Genomic DNA, 18,252 nt, shown 5'->3' with positions numbered 1-18,252 from the left:
TCTGTCTAACAGCCTTAAAAATATTCAATGACCCTGCCTCCACTGCTCTCTGGGGAAGAGAATTCCACAGACTAACAACCCTCAGAGAAAAAAATTCTTCTCACCTCCATCTTAACTGGGAGACCCCTTAAATTTTAAACTCTGTCCCCTAGTTCTAGTCTTTCATAAGGGGAAACATCCTCCCCGTCAAGTCCCCTGAGGATCTCATATGTCACAGTAAGATCACCTCTCATTCTTCTAAACTGCAATGGATACAGGCCCAACCTGTCCAACCTTTCCTCCTAAGAAAACCCCTTCATCCCTGTAATCAGTCGAGGTAACCTTTTCTGAACTGCTTCAAATGCAATTATATCCTTTGTTAAATAAGGAGACCTAAACTGTGCGTAGTACTCCAGATGGGGTTTCACCCAAGCCCTGTATAACTGCAGAAAAACTCTCTACTTTTATATTCCATTCCCCTTGCAATAAATTACAACATTCCATTTGTCTTCCCAATCACTCGCTGTACCTCGATACTAACGTTTTGTGAATCATGTTTCAGGACACCCAGATTCCTTTGTACCACAGTGTTCTGCAATCTCTCTCCATTTAAATAATATACTGCTTTTCTAGTCTTCCTGCCAAAGTGGACAAGTTCACATTTTCCCACATTATACTCCATCTGCCAATTTTTTTGCCCACTCACTTAACCTATCTATATCCCTTTGCAGACACTTTATGTCCTCTTCACAACTTACTCTCCTACCTATCTTTGTGGCATCAGCAAATTTAGCAACCATACGTGCGGTCCCTTCATCCAAGTTGTTGATATAGATTGTAAATAGTTGAGGCCCCAACACTGATCCCTGTGGCACTCCTCTAGTAATAGCTTGCCAACCTGAAAATGCCCCATATATCCCTACTCTCTTCTTCCTGTTAGCTAACCAATCCTCTATCCAAGCTAATATGTTATCCATTACACCATGAGCTCTTATTTTGTGTAGTAACCTTTGATGCATATTATCAAATGCCTTTTGGAAATCCAAGGACACCACATCTACAGGCTCCCTTTTATCCACATTGCTTGCTAATTCCTCAAAGTACTCTTATAAATTAGTCAAACATGATTTCACTTTGACAAAGCCATGTTGACTCTGCCTGATCGCATTAAGATTTTCTAAGTGCCCTGCTATAACCTCCTTATTAATAGATGTTCGGCTAATTGGCCTGTAGTTTCCTGCTATCTGTCTCCCTCCTTTCTTGAAAAGAGAAGTTGCATTTGCTATTTTCCAATCTGATGGGATCTTTCCAGAATCTAGGGAATTTTGCAAAATTACAACTAATTCACCTATCTCAGCGGCCACTTCTTTAAGACCCTAGGATCCGGAACATCTGGTCCTAGGTACTTGTCAGCCTTTACTTCTAATAGTTTTCTCAGTACCTTTTTCCTGGTGATTGTAATTGTTTCAAGCTCCACCCTCCCTTTCGCCTCTTGATTTACGAGTATTTCTGGGATGTTCCTTGCATTTTCTGCAGTGAAGACAGACACAAAAGGCTGAATTTTATTAAGCGCATAAGCAATGGTGGCCCACCTGCCCAGGCTGCGTGCCAAAGAGCCGCTGCAATTCTAAGTACAGCGGCTCATTTAAATAGCCGGGACGGACCTGACACCACCTCCCCCCGATCATGTGGAGGGGACGGGCTACCCGTCCCCAGCAATGGTGTCAGCTGCCTGTGCACAGGCGTGACACCATTTTTAAAGGGCTGTTAGCCCTGCCGATAAATTAAAATATTTAAAGAAACATTGAATGAAAGAATACATATCTTTTGCCCGTCTCCCACCACCCCCCCCCCAACCAATATCAATTAAATTAATTATTTGCTCTTTCCCACAAAAAACACTTAACTTCGCAATCTGACCTTTCCCTCCCCCCACAAACTGTACAAACATTCAACTATGACCCTTCCCACCATCCCCGACACTCATGACATTCATTTGACCCTGTTTCTGTCCCGACCAGCCCCCGCACCGGGAAACTTACTTCCTCCCCCACTCCCCACTAGTGTTGCGCCTCATTTCCCTGGATGGGGATCCGAAGGCACGGCAGTGCCGGCCACCGGGATGAAGATTGTGGCGGCACTTCAGGAGGCGACGGGAGAATCATTAATGCAGGTAAGTAAATTTATTAGAATATTTCAATTACGGTCCTGTCGTCATGCGCTGGGGGGTTGGGGGGGGGGGGTGGTTGCCGCCACAAGGCCTCACCGCTGCTGGCAATATTGAGGCGGGCCTCATGCAGGGCGATCTTCATGCCCTGCCCTCCCGCTATGGATCCCGACCCCGAGGCCTCTATAAAATCCAGTCCAAAATATCTGTTCAACGCTTCTGCCATTTCCTTATTTCCCATTATTAATTCCCCATACTCACGTAGAGGACCAACGCTCATTTAGTTAACCTTTTCCTTTTTAAATACTTGTAGCAACTCCTACTATCCATTTTTATGTGTCTAGCTAGCTTTCTCGCATACTCTAATTTCTGCCTCATTTATTTTGTCAATCTATGCTGGTTTTAAAATTCTGTCCAATCTTCTGACCTACCGCAAATCTTATATGCTTTTTTTTCAATTTGATACTATCCTTATCTCCATTAGTTAGCTACGGATGGTCCATCCTTCTCATAGTCTTTCTTTCTCACTAGTATGTATCTTTTCTGAGTGTTATGAAATATCTCCTTAAATGTCTACCGCTGCGTCTCTACTGTCCTATCCTTTAACCTAATTTCCCAGTTCACTTTAGCTAGCTCTGCCTTCATACCCTAGTAATTGCCTTTATTTAAGATTAAAACACAAGCCTTAGACCCACATTTCACATCCTCAAACTGAATCATGGATGAATCAGATTGGCAAAGGTAGCCTGGAAGATGAATTCATAGAGTGTATTTGGGACAATTTCTTAAAGCAGCAAGTTCTAGAACCAACCAGAGAGCAGGCTATTCTAGACCTGGTAATGTGCAATGAGACAGGATTAATGAATATGACCTCATAGTAAAGGAGCATCTTGGTAGCAGTGATCATGACATTTGGGCTACATACCCTAACCTGTATTTCTGCTCTAATATTTCACTCTCATGTTTCTCATTTCTCTCTCCTGGTTTCATAACTATACATCTTTATCTGTATTGTCTAAAGCACAATTTCTACTCCTTCATTTGTTTTTAAACTATTGTGAATACTAACTTTTCCACCAGAGCCCTCCCCCTTCATTTACTGTCCTACTCTGGAAAGCCAGTTGGTGAATGATAGAACTGGAGCCAATCCTTATGTACTTTGCTAAGCATTTATTTACAGAGTTACACATTACAAGCAAGCATCTCCTAACCCAACTGCCACAGTTTCAGTCTGTGTCAATTGGATTAAGACTGTCAAAACCCATTTCATACAGGAAACCAGCAGACAGAATAGATTTTATCCCAGTAGTCAGTGCTGGAATAGAACGCATGCCCCTATAAATAGATACAGACATAAATATTGGCCAGGAGTAGGGATCCTTTACGTCCACCTGACAGGGCAGACAGGGCCTCGGTTTAACATATCATCTGAACGATGGTACCTCCTGCAGCGCAGCACTCCATCTGTACGGTATTGGAATGTCACCCTAGATTTTCGTGCTCAAGTTTGGGGGAGTGGGATTTTAATATTGAATAATATTGAATTGAGTAATACTGAATCAAAAACAGGAGCTCGCCAAAATTAACATAAGTAAAATGACAGTAATGAAAAAAATAATGGCCCTAAAGAGTGACAAATCTATAGGAGTAGATGGTTTGCAAGCAGGGTTTTAAAGTAGGTGAGAATATTTAAGGTTCCCTATAATCTTGCACGCTTCTCTCGATTTGTGAACTGTTGTACTGTCATTGTTTTTAAAACACTCACTCTTTGGGCTTCATTTTACCAAGCCCTCAATATCTGGCTGCGTGGCGGGGCAGAGTGGGGGGAGGCTGACAGGTGGGGCCGGCAGCGGTCTGCCACGGAGGCCGACGCCATGAGGGCCCAGCCCAATCCTCCCGGCGGTGGTGAGGCTCCGTGGCGGCCCTCCAGCCGCTGGGGGACAGGTCCTGGACTTCAATATTTAAATTAATGACATGCATAAATTTAAATGAACTTGCCTTCAACCTTCCAGTCCCGTCGCGATCTTTGGCGGGGTGGCCGGCACTCCGCGCCTTCAATTCCCCGTCTGTGGAAAGCCGGCGTGACACTGGAGGAGAGTGGGCAGGAGTTATGATTTTCAGTGCTGGGGGTGGGGGAGGGGGAAACGGGGTCAAATAATGGGTGTAGGGGATGGTGGGAAGGGGTGAACTTCAAACTTTGTGCAGTCTGAGGGCGCATGGTCAGATTTAAAAGCTAAATGTTTTGGTGGGGGGAAGAGCAAATCGTTAACGTTATTGTTATTGGGGGTGGAAAAAGGGCATTGGAAAGTTATTTAATAAATCTTGTGGGGGGCGGAGGCGGGTGGCATGATCTTTAAAAATTCAGATTGACCGGCAGGGCTGGTTGCCCATTTGAAGATGGCGCCAGTGCCTGCGCACAGGCAGCTGACACCATTGTTGGGACGGATGGCCCCCCCCCTCCCCCCACATGATTGGTGGGGGTGGGGGCCTTCCCCGCTATTAAAATGAGCTGCTGTGTGTGATCGCGGCGGCTATTTGGCGTGGGGCCCGCACATGCGGGCCACCATTTTCTGAGCTCGCTGCCAGGTTCTTAAAACCCAGCCCTATGTATAGTTTGTTTCGACCCGCAAATTACAAGAAAACAAATAGTTGACTCACAGAAAAGGTTGTTGTACTTAATGGGTTTTTTATTTTTTATTTATTTAGAGATACAGCACTGAAACAGGCCCTTCGGCCCACCGAGTCTGTGCCGACCAACAACCACCCATTTATACTAATCCTACATTAACCCCATATTCTCTACCACATCCCCACCATTCTCCTACCACCTACCTACACTAGGGGCAATTTACAATGGCCAATTTACCTATCAACCTGCAAGTCTTTGGAGGTGGGAGGAAACCGGAGCACCCGGCGGAAACCCACGCAGACACAGGGAGAACTTGCAAACTCCGCACAGGCAGTACCCAGAATCGAACCCGGGTCGCTGGAGCTGTGAGGCTGCGGTGCTAACCACTGTGCCGCCCTAATTTATTTGTACCCACAATTGCAGATTTAAAATAGGCACCACTTTAAAATGATTACAGGAAAATTAAAATGGTTACAGAAAATGATTACAGATTTAAAATGTTGAGAAAGAAGAGAAAAGAAATAAAAAATCAACAAAACTGCTTTGTTTCTTTACTCCCAGCCAGTAAAGGCGTCATCAATATCTATCTCAAATATGTTATTAACTATTAGTCAATAACCTGAAGTGGCCAGCTCCTGTTGATTGTAGATTCTCTTCCTGACAATGAGCCAGGTTCCCTCGCCTTGAGACCTCCTTCTGACAATTCACCAGGGACTCATTCCCTCGTCTGCAGTGCTAGTCTCTCACAGCTATAGAGAAGATTATTTCGACCTTTTATACCCTTTTCAGGGAATTGGGTTAGTTTACTATATTGACAGGCCACAATATCCTATGAAGCTACTTTTAAAAGCACAATACCCAGTCATATTCTGCGCTCTTCGTTTAGAGCATGATTTGAATCTGCCCAGAAAGCTGTCCATCTCTCTATCGCTTTGTCCAGTAATTTTCCATTATGTAAAGCTCCTTGTAGTCAATCGTCCAGAAAAAGATGTTTATATTTTGCTGGAACACTGGGCTTCGTCTTATCTAAGTTTTACAGTCTTTCCAAGGAACACCAGTATCTTTCACATACCTGTATTATCTGTGCTTAAGCCTCAAATTTTTACAGTTTATATAAATGAATTAGAAGAAGGGACCGAAGATATGGTTGCTAAATTTGCTGATGACGCAAAGATAGGTAGAAAAGTAACTTGTGAAGAGGACACAAGGAGGCTACAAGGGGATATAGAAAGGTTAAGTGAGTGGGCAAAGACCTGGCAAATGGAGTATAATGTGGGAAAGTGTGAAATTGTTCACTTTGGCAGCAAGAATAAAAAAAGAAGCATATTATCCAATTGGTGAGAGATTGCAGAGCTCTGAGATGCAGAGGGATCTGGGTGTCCTAGTGCATGAATCACAAAAGGTTAGTATGCAGGTACAGCACGTAATTAGGAAAGCTAATAGAATGTTATCATTTATTGCTAGGGGAATTGAATACAAAAGTAGGGAGATTATGCTTCAGCTATACAGGGCATTGGTGAGACCACATCTGGAGTACTGTGTACAGTACTGGTCTCCTTATTTAAGGCAGGATATAAATGCGTTGGAGGCAGTACAGAGAAGGTTTACTACACTCATACCTGAAATGGGCGGGCTGTCTTATGAGGAAAGATTGGACAGGCGAGGCGTGTATCTGCTGGAATTTAGAAGAGTAAGAGGCGACTTGATTGAAACATACAAGATCCTGAGGGGTCTTGACAGGGTGGATGTGGAAAGGATGTTTCCCTTTGTGGGAGAATCTCGAACTAGGGGTCACTGTGTCACTGTTTAAAAATAAGGGGTTGCCTATTCAAAACAGAGATGAAGAGAAATTCTTTTCTCTCAGAGGGTCGTGAGTCTTTGGAATTCTCTTCCTCAAAAGGCAGTGCAAGCAGAGTCTTCGAATATTTTTAGGCAGAGGTAGATAGATTCTTGATAAACAAGGGGGTGGAAGGTTATTGTGGGTAGGTGGAAATGTGGAGTAATCAGTTCAGCCATGAACTTATTGAATGGTGGAGCAGGCTCGAGGGGTCAAGTGGGCTACTCCTGCTCCGAATTCATATGTTCGTATGCCATATTCGGTCAAATGCTGCCTTGATGTCAAGGGCAGTCACTCTCACCTCACCTCTGGAGATCAGCTCTTATTCCATGTTTAGACCAAGGCTGTAATGAGGTCAGGAGCTGAGTGGTTCTGCAGAAGCCAAACAGAGCATCAGTGAGCAGGTTATTTCTGAGCAAGTGCCGCTTGACAGCAGTGTCGACAACCCCTTCCATCACTGATATTTGAGAGTAGACTGATTGGGGCAGTAAGTGGCCAGGTTGGATTTATCCTGCTTTTTGTGGACAGAACATAACTAAGCAATTGTCCACATTGCCGGGTAGCTGCCAGCGTTGTAGCTGTACTCAAACAGCTTGGCTGGGGGTACAGCTAGTTCTGGGGCACAAGACTTCAGTACTATTGTCAGAATGTTGTCAAGGCACATAGCCTTTGCAGTATCGAGGGCCTTCAGCCATTTCTTGGTATCGAGTGGAGTGAATCAGATTGGCTGAAGACTGGCATCTGTGATGCTGGGGACCTCAGGAGGAGGCCGAGATGGATCATCCACTCGGCACTTCTGGCTGAAGATGGATGCAAATGCTTCAGCCTTGTCTTTTGCACTGATGTGCTGGGCTACTCAGTCGTTGAGGATGGGGATATTTATGGAGCCTCCTCCTGCTGTTAGTTGTTTAATTGTCCACCATCATTCACGACTGGATGTGGCAGGCCTGCAGAATTAGAATTAGAACATTACAGCGCAGTACAGGCCCTTCGGCCCTCGATGTTGCACCGACCTGTGAAACTATCTGACCTACACTATTCCATTTTCATCCATATGTCTATCCAATGACCACCTAAATGCCCTTAAAGTTGGCGAGTCTACTACTGTTGCAGGCAGGGCGTTCCACGCCCCTACTACTCTCTGAGTAAAGAAACTACCTCTGACCTCTGTCCTATATCTATCACCCCTCAACTTAATGCTATGTCCCCTCGTGTTTGCCATCACCATACGAGGAAAAAGACTCTCACTATCCACCCTATCTAACCCTCTGATTATCTTATATGTCTCTATTAAGTCACCTCTCCTCCTCCTTCTCTCCAACGAAAACAACCTCAAGTCCCTCAGCCTTTCCTCGTAAGACCTTCCCTCCATACCAGGCAACATCCTAGTAAATCTCCTCTGCACCCTTTCCAAAGCTTCCACATCCTTCCTATAATGCGGTGACCAGAACTGCACGCAATACTCCAGGTGCGGCCTCACCAGAGTTTTGTACAGCTGCAGCATGACCTCGTGGCTCCTAAACTCGATCCCCCTACTAATAAAAGCTAACACACCATATGCCTTCTTAACAGCCCTATTAACCTGGGTAGCAACCTTCAGGGATTTATGCACCTGGACACCAAGATCTCTCTGTTCATCTACACTACCAAGAATCTTCCCATTAGCCCAGTACTCTGCATTCCTGTTACTCCTTCCAAAGTGAATCACCTCGCACTTTTCCGCATTAAACTCCATTTCCCATCTCTCAGCCCAGCTCTGCAGCCTATCTATGTCCCTCTGTACCCTACAACATCCTTCGGCACTATCCACAACTCCACCTTAGATCTAATCCATTGGCTGTGGGATCGCTTATCCCTGTCTATTGCATGCTGATTCCGCTGTTTGGCATGCAAGTAATCCTGTGTTGCAGCTTCACCAGGCTTACACCTCATTTTTAGGTGTGCCTGGTGCTACTCCTGGCATGTCCTCCTGCACTCTTCATTGAACCGGGGTTGGTCCCCTGACTTGATGGTAATAGTAGAGTGGGGGATGTGCTGGGCCATGAGGTTACGGAAGACCTTACACAAATCAACGATTTTCAGAAGACCGCCATCATTAACAACGAGCTCAGTAGACTCATTGCGGACATTGCAGCACTTCAGGAGACACGCCTCCCTGCGAGCGGATCTCCAAGAGAGCAAGACTACAACATCTTCTGGCAGGTTAGGGATCCTGAAGAACCAAGACAGTATGGAGTGGGCTTCACCATCAGAAAGCCTTTGCTCAGCATGATGGAGCCACCTTCAAATGGCTCGGAACGCATACTGTCCATCCGACTGCTCACCGTCTCTGGTCCAGTACACCTACTCAGCATCTATGCTCCAACACTCTGCTCCCCACCTGAAGCTAAAGACCAGTTCTACGAGGAACTCCATAATATCATTAGTAGCATTCCCAATACCAAACATTTGTTCCCGCTGGGGGACTTTAACGCCAGGGTTGGGGCCGACCATGACTCATGGCCCTCCTGCCTTGGGCGCTATGGCATTGGAAGGATGAATGAGAATGGACAGAGACTGCTGGAGTTGTGTACCTATCACAACCTCTGCATCACCAACTCGTTCTTTCATACTAAACCCTGTCACCAGGTTTCATGGAGGCACCCAAGATCATGTCGTTGGCACCAGCTGGACCTCATCGTCACAAGGCAAGCCTCTTTAAACAGCATTCAAATCATACGCAGCTTCCACAGTGCGGGCTGCGACACCGAACACTCCCTGGTGTGCAGCAGGGTTAGACTCAAACCAAAGAAGCTGCATCACTCCAAGCAGAAGGGCCGCCCGCGCATCAACACTAGCAGAATTTCTCATCCACAGGTGTTACATAAGTTTCTAAATTCACTTGAAAAAGCCCTTCAAAACACTCCTACAGGGGATGCAGAGACCAAGTGGGCTCACATCAGAGATGCCATCAATGACTCCGCAATGACCACCTATGTCAAACGTGTGAAGCAGAATACAGACTGGTTTCAATCTCACTTTGAAGAGCTGGAACCTGTCATAGCCACTAAGCACATTGCACTGTTTAACTACAAGAAAGCCCCCAGCGAGTTAACATCCGTAGCACTTAAAGTAGCCAGAGGCGCTGCACAAAGAACAGCCAGGCGCTGCGCAAATGACTACTGGCAACACCTATGCAGTCGTATTCAGTTGGCTTCCGACACCGGAAACATCAGAGGAATGTATGGTGTCATTAAGAGAGCTTTTGAGCCAACCATCAGGAAGATCGCCCCCGCCCCCCAAGTCTAAATCAGGGGACACGATCACTGACCAACGCAAGCAAATGGACTGCTGGGTGGAGCACTACCTAGAACTGTACTCCAGGGAAAATGTTGTCACTGAGACTGCCCTCAATGCAGCCCAGTTTCTGCCAGTCATGGATGAGCTGGACGAACAGCCAACAAAATTGGAACTCAGTGATGCCATTGATTCTGTAGCCAGTGGAAAAGCAGCTGGGAATGATGGCATTACCCCTGAAATAATCAAGAGTGCCAAGCCTGCTATACTTTCAGCACTCCATGAACTGCTTTGCCTGTGCTGGGATGAGGGAACAGGACCACAGGACATGCGCGATGCCAATATCATCACCCTCTATAAGAACAAGGGTGACCGCGGTGACTGCAACAACTACCGTGGAATCTCCCTGCTCAGCATTGTGGGGAAAGTCTTCGCTCAAATCGTTTTAAACAGTCTCCAGAAGCTGGCTGAGCGTGTCTACCCTGAGGCACAGTGTGGCTTTCGAGCAGAGAGATCCACCATTGACATGCTGTTCTCCCTTCGCCAGCTACAGGAGAAATGCCGCGAAGAACAGATGCCCCTCTATGTTGCTTTCATAGATCTCACCAAAGTCTTTGACCTCGTCAGCAGACGTGGTCTCTTCAGACTACTAGCAAAGATCAGATGTCCACCAAAGCTACTAAGTATCATCACCTCATTCCATGACAATATGAAAGGCACAATTCAGCATAGTGGTGCCTCATCAGACCCCTTTCCTATCCTGAATGGCGTGAAACAGGGCTGTGTCCTCGCACCTACACTGTTTGGGATTTTCTTCTCCCTGCTGCTCTCACATGCGTTCAAGTCTTCAGAAGAAGGAATTTTCCTCCACACACGATCTGGTGGCAGGTTGTTCAACCTTGCCCGTCTAAGAGCGAAGACCAAAGTACATAAAGTCCTCATCAGGGAACTCCTCTTTGCTGACGATGCTGTATTAACATCTCACACTGAAGAGTGTCTGCAGAGACTCATCGACAGGATTGCTGCTGCCTGCAACGAATTTGGCCTAACCATCAGCCTCAAGAAAACGAGCATCATGGGACAGGACATCAGAAATGCTCCATCCATCTATATTGGCGACCACTCTCTGGAAGTGGTTCAAGAGTTCACCTACCTAGGTTCAACTATCACCAGTAACTTGTCTCTCGATGCAGAAATCAACAAGCGCATGGGAAAGGCTTCCACTGCTATGTCCAGACTGGCCAAGAGGGTGTGGGAAAATGGCGCACTGACACGGAACATAGAAGTCCGAGTGTAACAAGCCTGTGTCCTCAGTACTTTGCTCTACGGCAGCGAGGCCTGGACAACGTATGTCAGCCAAGAGCGACGCCTCAATTCATTCTATCTTCGCTGCCTCCGGAGAATCCTTGGCATCAGGTGGCAGGACCATATTTCCAACACAGAAGTCCTCGAGGCGGCCAACATCCTCAGCATATACACCCTACTGAGCCAGCGGCGATTGAGATGGCTTGGCCATGTGAGCCACATGGAAGATGGCAGGGTCCCGAAGGACACATTGTACAGTGAGCTCGTCGCTGGTATCAGACCCACCGGCCATCCATGTCTCCGCTTTAAAGACGTCTGCAAACGTGACGTGAAGTCCTGTGACATTGATCACAAGTCGTGGGAGTCAGTTGCCAGCGATCGCCAGAGCTGGTGGGCAGCCATAAAGGTGGGGCTAAAGTGTGGCAAGTCAAAGAGACTTAGCAGTTGGCAGGAAAAAAGACAGAAGCGCAAGGGGAGAGCCAACTGTGTAACAGCCCCGACAACCAATTTTATCTGTAGCACCTGTGGATGAGTCTGTCACTCTAGAATTGGCCTTTATCGCCACTCCAGGCGCTGCTTCACAAAATACTGACCACCTCCAGGCGCTTACCCATTGTCTCTCGAGACAAGAAGGCCAAAGAAGAAGAGTGCCACACAACACAATGGTGGGTATTCTCAATGTAAAGATAGGACTTTGTCTCCACAAGGACTATGCAATGATCCTACCAATACTGTCATGGACAGATGTATCTGCAACAGGTAGATTGGCGAGGACGAGGTTGAGCAGGTTTTTCCCTCTTGTTGGCTCCCACACCACCTGCAGCAGACCCAGACAGCTGTTGACAGTCTATATAAATGATTGAATGTGGGGACCAAATGTAATATTTCCAGATTTGCTGATGACACAAATCTAGGTGGGAATGTAAGTTGTGAGGAGGATGCAAGGAGACTTGGATAGACTAAGTGAATGGGCAAGAGCATGGCAAATGGAATATAATGTGAATAAGTGTGAAGTTATATCCACTTTGATAGAAAAAACAGAATGGCAGAGTATTTCTTAAATGGTGAGAGTTTGATGTCCAAAGGGACCTGGGTGTCCTTGTTCACAAATCACTAAAAGTTAGCATACAGGTGCAGCAAGCAATTGGTTATGCATATACTGTGTTGACCTTCATCGCAAGGGGTTTTGAATACAGGAATAAAGAAGTCTCGCTGCAATTGTATAAAGCCTTGGTGAGACCGCACCTGGAGTATTTTGTACAGTTTGGTCTCCTCGTCTTAAGGAAGGATATACTTACTATAGAGGGAGTGCAACGGAGGTTCCCCAGAGTAATCCCTGGGATGGCAGGATTGTTTTAGCAAGAGGGATTGAGGAAACTGGGCCAGTATTCTCTAGAGTTTCGAAGAATGAGAGGTGATCTCATTGAAACTTAAAAATTTCTTAGAGGGCGTGACAGAGTGGATGTAGGTAGGATGTTTCTCCTGGCTGATGAGTCTAGAACCAGGGGATATAGTCTCAGAATAAGGGGTAGGCCATTTAAAACTCAGACGAAGACGACTTTATTCACCGATGTTGGTGAATCTCTGGAATTCTCCACCCCAGAGGGCTGTGGAGGCTCAATCATTGAGTATGTTCAAGACAGAGATCGATAGATTTCTAGATATTCAAGATATCAAGGGATTTGGGGTTGAGGTAAATGATGTCATGATCTAATTGAATGGCGGAGCAGGCTCGACGGGCTGAATGGCCTACTTCTGTGTTCCTATTTATATTGCCTTTCAGAATGCTTTTGATAAAGGCTGTCATAAGAGACTGTAGGCTGAAGGTGAAGCCTATGAAATTGAAGATAAATTATTGACCTCGTTAAGAAATTAACTGAACGGCAAGAGACAGAGCATGGGGATAATGGGCAGGTACTTGAATTGGCAGGATGTGACAAGTCGTGTTCCACAACTATTCAGCATATTTATTAACTACTTAGATGATGGATAGAAAGCCACATATCCAGTTTGGCTGATGATGCAAAGATAGGTGGCAATGTTCTTTCTTTTGGGCCTCCTTATCTCGAGAGACAATGGATACGCGCCTGGAGGTGGTCAGTGGTTTGTGAAGCAGCGCCTGGAGTGGCTATAAAGGCCAATTCTGGAGTGACAGGCTCTTCCACAGGTGCTGCAGAGAAATTTGTTTGTCGGGGCTGTTGCACAGTTGGCTCTCCCCTTGCGCCTCTGTCTTTTTTCCTGCCAACTACTAAGTCTCTTCGACTCGCCACAATTTAGCCCTGTCTTTATGGCTGCCCGCCAGCTCTGGCGAATGCTGGCAACTGACTCCCACGACTTGTGATCAATGTCACACGATTTCATGTCGCGTTTGCAGACGTCTTTATAACGGAGACATGGACGGCCGGTGGGTCTGATACCAGTGGCGAGCTCGCTGTACAATGTGTCTTTGGGGATCCTGCCATCTTCCATGCGGCTCACATGGCCAAGCCATCTCAAGCGCCGCTGACTCAGTAGTGTGTATAAGCTGGGGGTGTTGGCCGCTTCAAGGACTTCTGTGTTGGAGATATAGTCCTGCCACCTGATGCCAAGTATTCTCCGAAGGCAGCGAAGATGGAATGAATTGAGACGTCGCTCTTGGCTGGCATACGTTGTCCAGGCCTCGCTGCCGTAGAGCAAGGTACTGAGGACACAGGCCTGATACACTCGGACTTTTGTGTTCCGTGTCAGTGCGCCATTTTCCCACACTCTCTTGGCCAGTCTGGACATAGCAGTGGAAGCCTTACCCATGCGCTTGTTGATTTCTGCATCTAGAGACAGGTTACTGGTGATAGTTGAGCCTAGGTAGGTGAACTCTTGAACCACTTCCAGAGCGTGGTCGCCAATATTGATGGATGGAGCATTTCTGACATCCTGCCCCATGATGTTCGTTTTCTTGAGGCTGATGGTTAGGCCAAATTCATTGCAGGCAGACGCAAACCTGTCGATGAGACTCTGCAGGCATTCTTCAGTGTGAGATGTTAAAGCAGCATCGTCAGCAAAGAGGAGTTCTCTGATGAGGACTTTCCGTACTTTGGACTTCGCTCTTAGACGGGCAAGGTTGAACAACCTGCCCCCTGATCTTGTGTGGAGGAAAATTCCTTCTTCAGAGGATTTGAACGCATGTGAAAGCAGCAGGGAGAAGAAAATCCCAAAAAGTGTGGGTGCGAGAACACAGCCCTGTTTCACACCACTCAGGATAGGAAAGGGCTCTGATGAGGAGCCACCATGTTGAATTGTGCCTTTCATATTGTCATGGAATGAGGTGATGATACTTAGTAGCTTTGGTGGACATCCGATCTTTTCTAGTAGTCTGAAGAGACCACGTCTGCTGACGAGGTCAAAGGCTTTGGTGAGATCAATGAAAGCAATGTAGAGGGGCATCTGTTGTTCACGGCATTTCTCCTGTATCTGACGAAGGGAGAACAGCATGTCAATAGTCGATCTCTCTGCACGAAAGCCACACTGTGCCTCAGGGTAGACGCGCTCGGCCAGCTTCTGGAGCCTGTTCAGAGCGACTCGAGCCAAGACTTTCCCTTTCAATGTAAACAACGTAGATGGAAACATAAAATTACAAAAGGGTATAGTTACATTAAGAGAATGGGCAAAACTGTGGCAAATGGATTTCAGTGTAGATACATCTGAAGTCATTCTCTTAGGTCCTAAAAGGGATAGAACTTTTAGAAACAGTGGAGGTTCAAGGGTGTAGAAATCATGCTTCAGCTGTATAAAGCCTGAATAGACCATACCTGGAGTACCGTGAGCAGATCTGAGCATCACACCTTAAGGATATATTGACCTTGGAGGGAGTGTGGTAGGTTTACCAGAATGATGCCTAGATTCCGAGGGTTAAATTATGAGGAGAGATTACACAAATTAGGATTGTGTTTCCCAGAATTTAGAATGCTAAGGGGTGATTTGATAAGTGTTTTCAAAATATTAAGGAGAACAGGTAGGATAGGGAGAGAGAAACTATTTCCATTGGTTGGGGAGTTTAGTGAGGAATAGTCTAAAAATTAGAGCCAGACCTCTCGGGAGTGAAATTAGGAAACACTTTGACACACAAAGGGTGGTAGCAGTTTGGAACACTCTCCTGCAAATTGATGCTGGATCAGTTGTAAATTTTAAATCTGGGATTGATAGATTTTTGTTATCCAAAGTTGTTAAGGGATATGGGGCAAAGGCCCATATGGAGCTAAGTCACAGTGCAGCCATTATCTCATTGAATGGTGGTACAGGCTTGCAGGGCTAAATGGCCTACCCCTGATGCACTGTTCTTATGTACCGAAGAGCTAGCAGAACCCTGGAAGCACTACTCCAATAGCAAGGTGTAGGTATAGGATTAGGTGCTGCATTGGATTAGTGTACTGACTATTGACCTCTTGGATTTGCATTTGAAACCAACCTGTAGTGCTGCAGTATGAAATTTGAGGATCTTTAATCTAGATTCCTCGTGGGAGAAGGTCAACAACACAAAGCTATCTATCCACAATTTCAGAGATCAGCACAAAAATGGCAAGCTACACAAAGAAGCCATAAGAATGGCTGCTGTACAATTGGAAATGTTGGTTGTACAAAAATGCACAATCCCTCAGGTTGGGACGAGGCACATTAATAAAGCACAGGAAGCTTTACGTCTTATCTAATTGTGCTACCTCTGATCTGGCAGTGTTTGGGATAGTGTAAAGGATCTGTATCTCACCCATGTTCTACCTGACCTGGGAGTGTAGAGAGAGCTTTTTATCTAACCTGTGCTGTATCTGATCTGGGAATGTTTGGTCATTGCAAATGTGGAAAAGGATATAAAATAAATGTAAATTTTAACCAAAAGTGTATTTTAATGTATAAATGTAAATTGTATATTTTTAAATTTAATGAGAAACAGAAAATGCTGGGAATACACAGCAGGGCAGCTCATCATCTCAGAAGACAGTTTAATGTTCCTGTTATCAGCACTCACCTGAAATGTTTACTTCTCTTTACAGATACTGACTGACCTACTGTGTACGTCCAGCCTTTTTGCAGTTCTATTTTCTAAAGATCACCTTCTTTGGCAAAAAAACTGACCAACTTTACTGACCATTTATATTGCACAAAATTTACAGTGATAAACACAGTTACAGAGTATCTTGATATTGTCCGTTAACAGAACAAATGCTCATATATACTAATGGTACAGCCATGCTTTATGTAGCTGGTAGAATAATTGTCTTGAAAAAGCTCAATTGATTGAAAATGAAAACAAAATATACTGGAAAAGTACAGGAGATCTGTAAGCATCTGAAAGAGAAAAAGAAGGTTAATGTTTTAAGTGTAACCCTCTTTCTTGGGTTTTGAGAATGGGCCTGTAGCAGTTTCTGTTTTATGATCAGTTCACTCACATATCCTTGGTCACTTCATCACAGCCTTGGTTACCAGTGTTGACACCAGGATTTCAGTAAAATGTTACAGCCTGTGTGTGGAATTTCTACACTGTCTCATCTGGAACTGTGAGGAACCCCCAGTTGTGTATTTCTAAATTTATTCCTCCAAAATTGTATACTGGTAGTTACAAGTCTGTGACTGTGCAGTCCTGTGTGTGGGTTCTACAAGAAATTCATTCCTAACTTTAGTATATTAGTAACTCCACTGACAGATTTATTAAAAAAGGGCACGGAGATCCAGTGGACAGAATCCTGTCAAATTGCGTTTGAAAAGTTAAAGGTCATTTTAATAAATGAATTCATTCCAGCAGCACCAGATTTTTGGCAAGCCCTTTAAAGTGGCTGCTGTTACCAGTGATGTAGGAGTAGGAGCAGTAATACTCCAGGATGATTACAATGGAATCGAATGACCAGTCATTATTTTTCTAGAAACAAGTACCAGAAGAAATACCCCACTATTGAAAAGGAGGCATTAGGTCTCATATTGGCTCTTCAACATTTTGAAGTATACGTCAATAATGACCAAGGGGAAATAATAGTTTGCATAATCTGTTGCGGTTTCTAGAAAAATTCAAAACCAAGAATACTAGATTATTTCAGTGGACTGAAATTTTACAACCATTTACCCTGAAGAGTGTACATGTGGCGGGAAAGAGCGGTATAATTGCCAATGTTGTATCCAGAATTTAAATAAGGGGTATAATCGAGGCAAACAGCTCAGAAGTACAAAATATTGTTGTTAACTGTGTAAAATGTTAATAATGAAAATGTTTACAATGTTATCTGTGATTATGTTGTAAGAAATATCATTGCTACGGTAATAAGTTTTCTATTTTTAGGGGGAGTTGTTATGAATGCTGGATATTGTAACATGATTAAGTTTTAAAAATTATGATTTTTAAAAGTTCAAGATTGAGTCCGGAAGGTCAGGTGACCTTACATCCACTCTGTGAAAGGACAGAACCGAAGTCTAGGTTACCAGGACAACAGAGAACGCAGATCAAAGACTTGTTTTGAACAACAGAGACTGCAGGACGAACAGCTGAAGAACAACGGGTTCCCCCCCACCACACTTTCATGAGTCAGTAATTCAGAAGATGCAAATGTACCAGGCAGCTTTTAATACCAGGGAACAATGGGAGGCCCAAGTGGCTCTGTGAAATCAGACTTCTGGACTCTGCATATTGAAACAGGTCAATAAGTTATTGACTTTTGAGTCCAGCTAAATTTAAAAGACTTTCTGAAGGCAGACAGGCTGTACAAAGGGAACTTGGCTGTTGCAGCCTCACAGCAGCCTGAAAGGAAGATAACCAGTGGTGGCAGCCTTGAAAGAGAGAGAGAGAGAGGGAACATGTGCTCTCAGTAGCTGGATACAGCAAAAGGCTGCGAAGACTTGAAAATATTTAGGAAGTTGAAGCTTGCAGAGAAGTAGAAGACCAGCAATATCACCAGGAAACGCCTCCATTTCCTTAGTGAACAACAATACAAAATACTCATGAAGTATATTAGCCTCATCCTGCGCCTCTAAGCATATATTACCCTCTCTGTCCCTAATAGGCCCATTCCTCCTCTTACTACTCGCTTTCTATTTGCAGGCTGG

At 45.1% G+C, this 18,252-nt stretch overlaps 1 protein-coding gene across 1 annotated transcript in view; it reads left to right on the top strand.

The window, feature by feature from the left end:
* LOC137372335 (sentrin-specific protease 2-like) overlaps positions 1-18,252 on the top strand; it is a 115,636-nt gene that overhangs the window by 94,608 nt on the left and 2,776 nt on the right. The gene's annotated exons all lie outside the window — the stretch shown is intronic.

Source organism: Heterodontus francisci, chromosome 7 (genome assembly GCF_036365525.1).
Source record: "Heterodontus francisci isolate sHetFra1 chromosome 7, sHetFra1.hap1, whole genome shotgun sequence".
Classification (NCBI taxonomy): Eukaryota; Metazoa; Chordata; class Chondrichthyes; order Heterodontiformes; family Heterodontidae; genus Heterodontus; species Heterodontus francisci.
The sequence above is the reverse complement of the archived record's forward strand: the minus strand, read 5'-3'. Positions and strand labels throughout refer to the sequence as shown.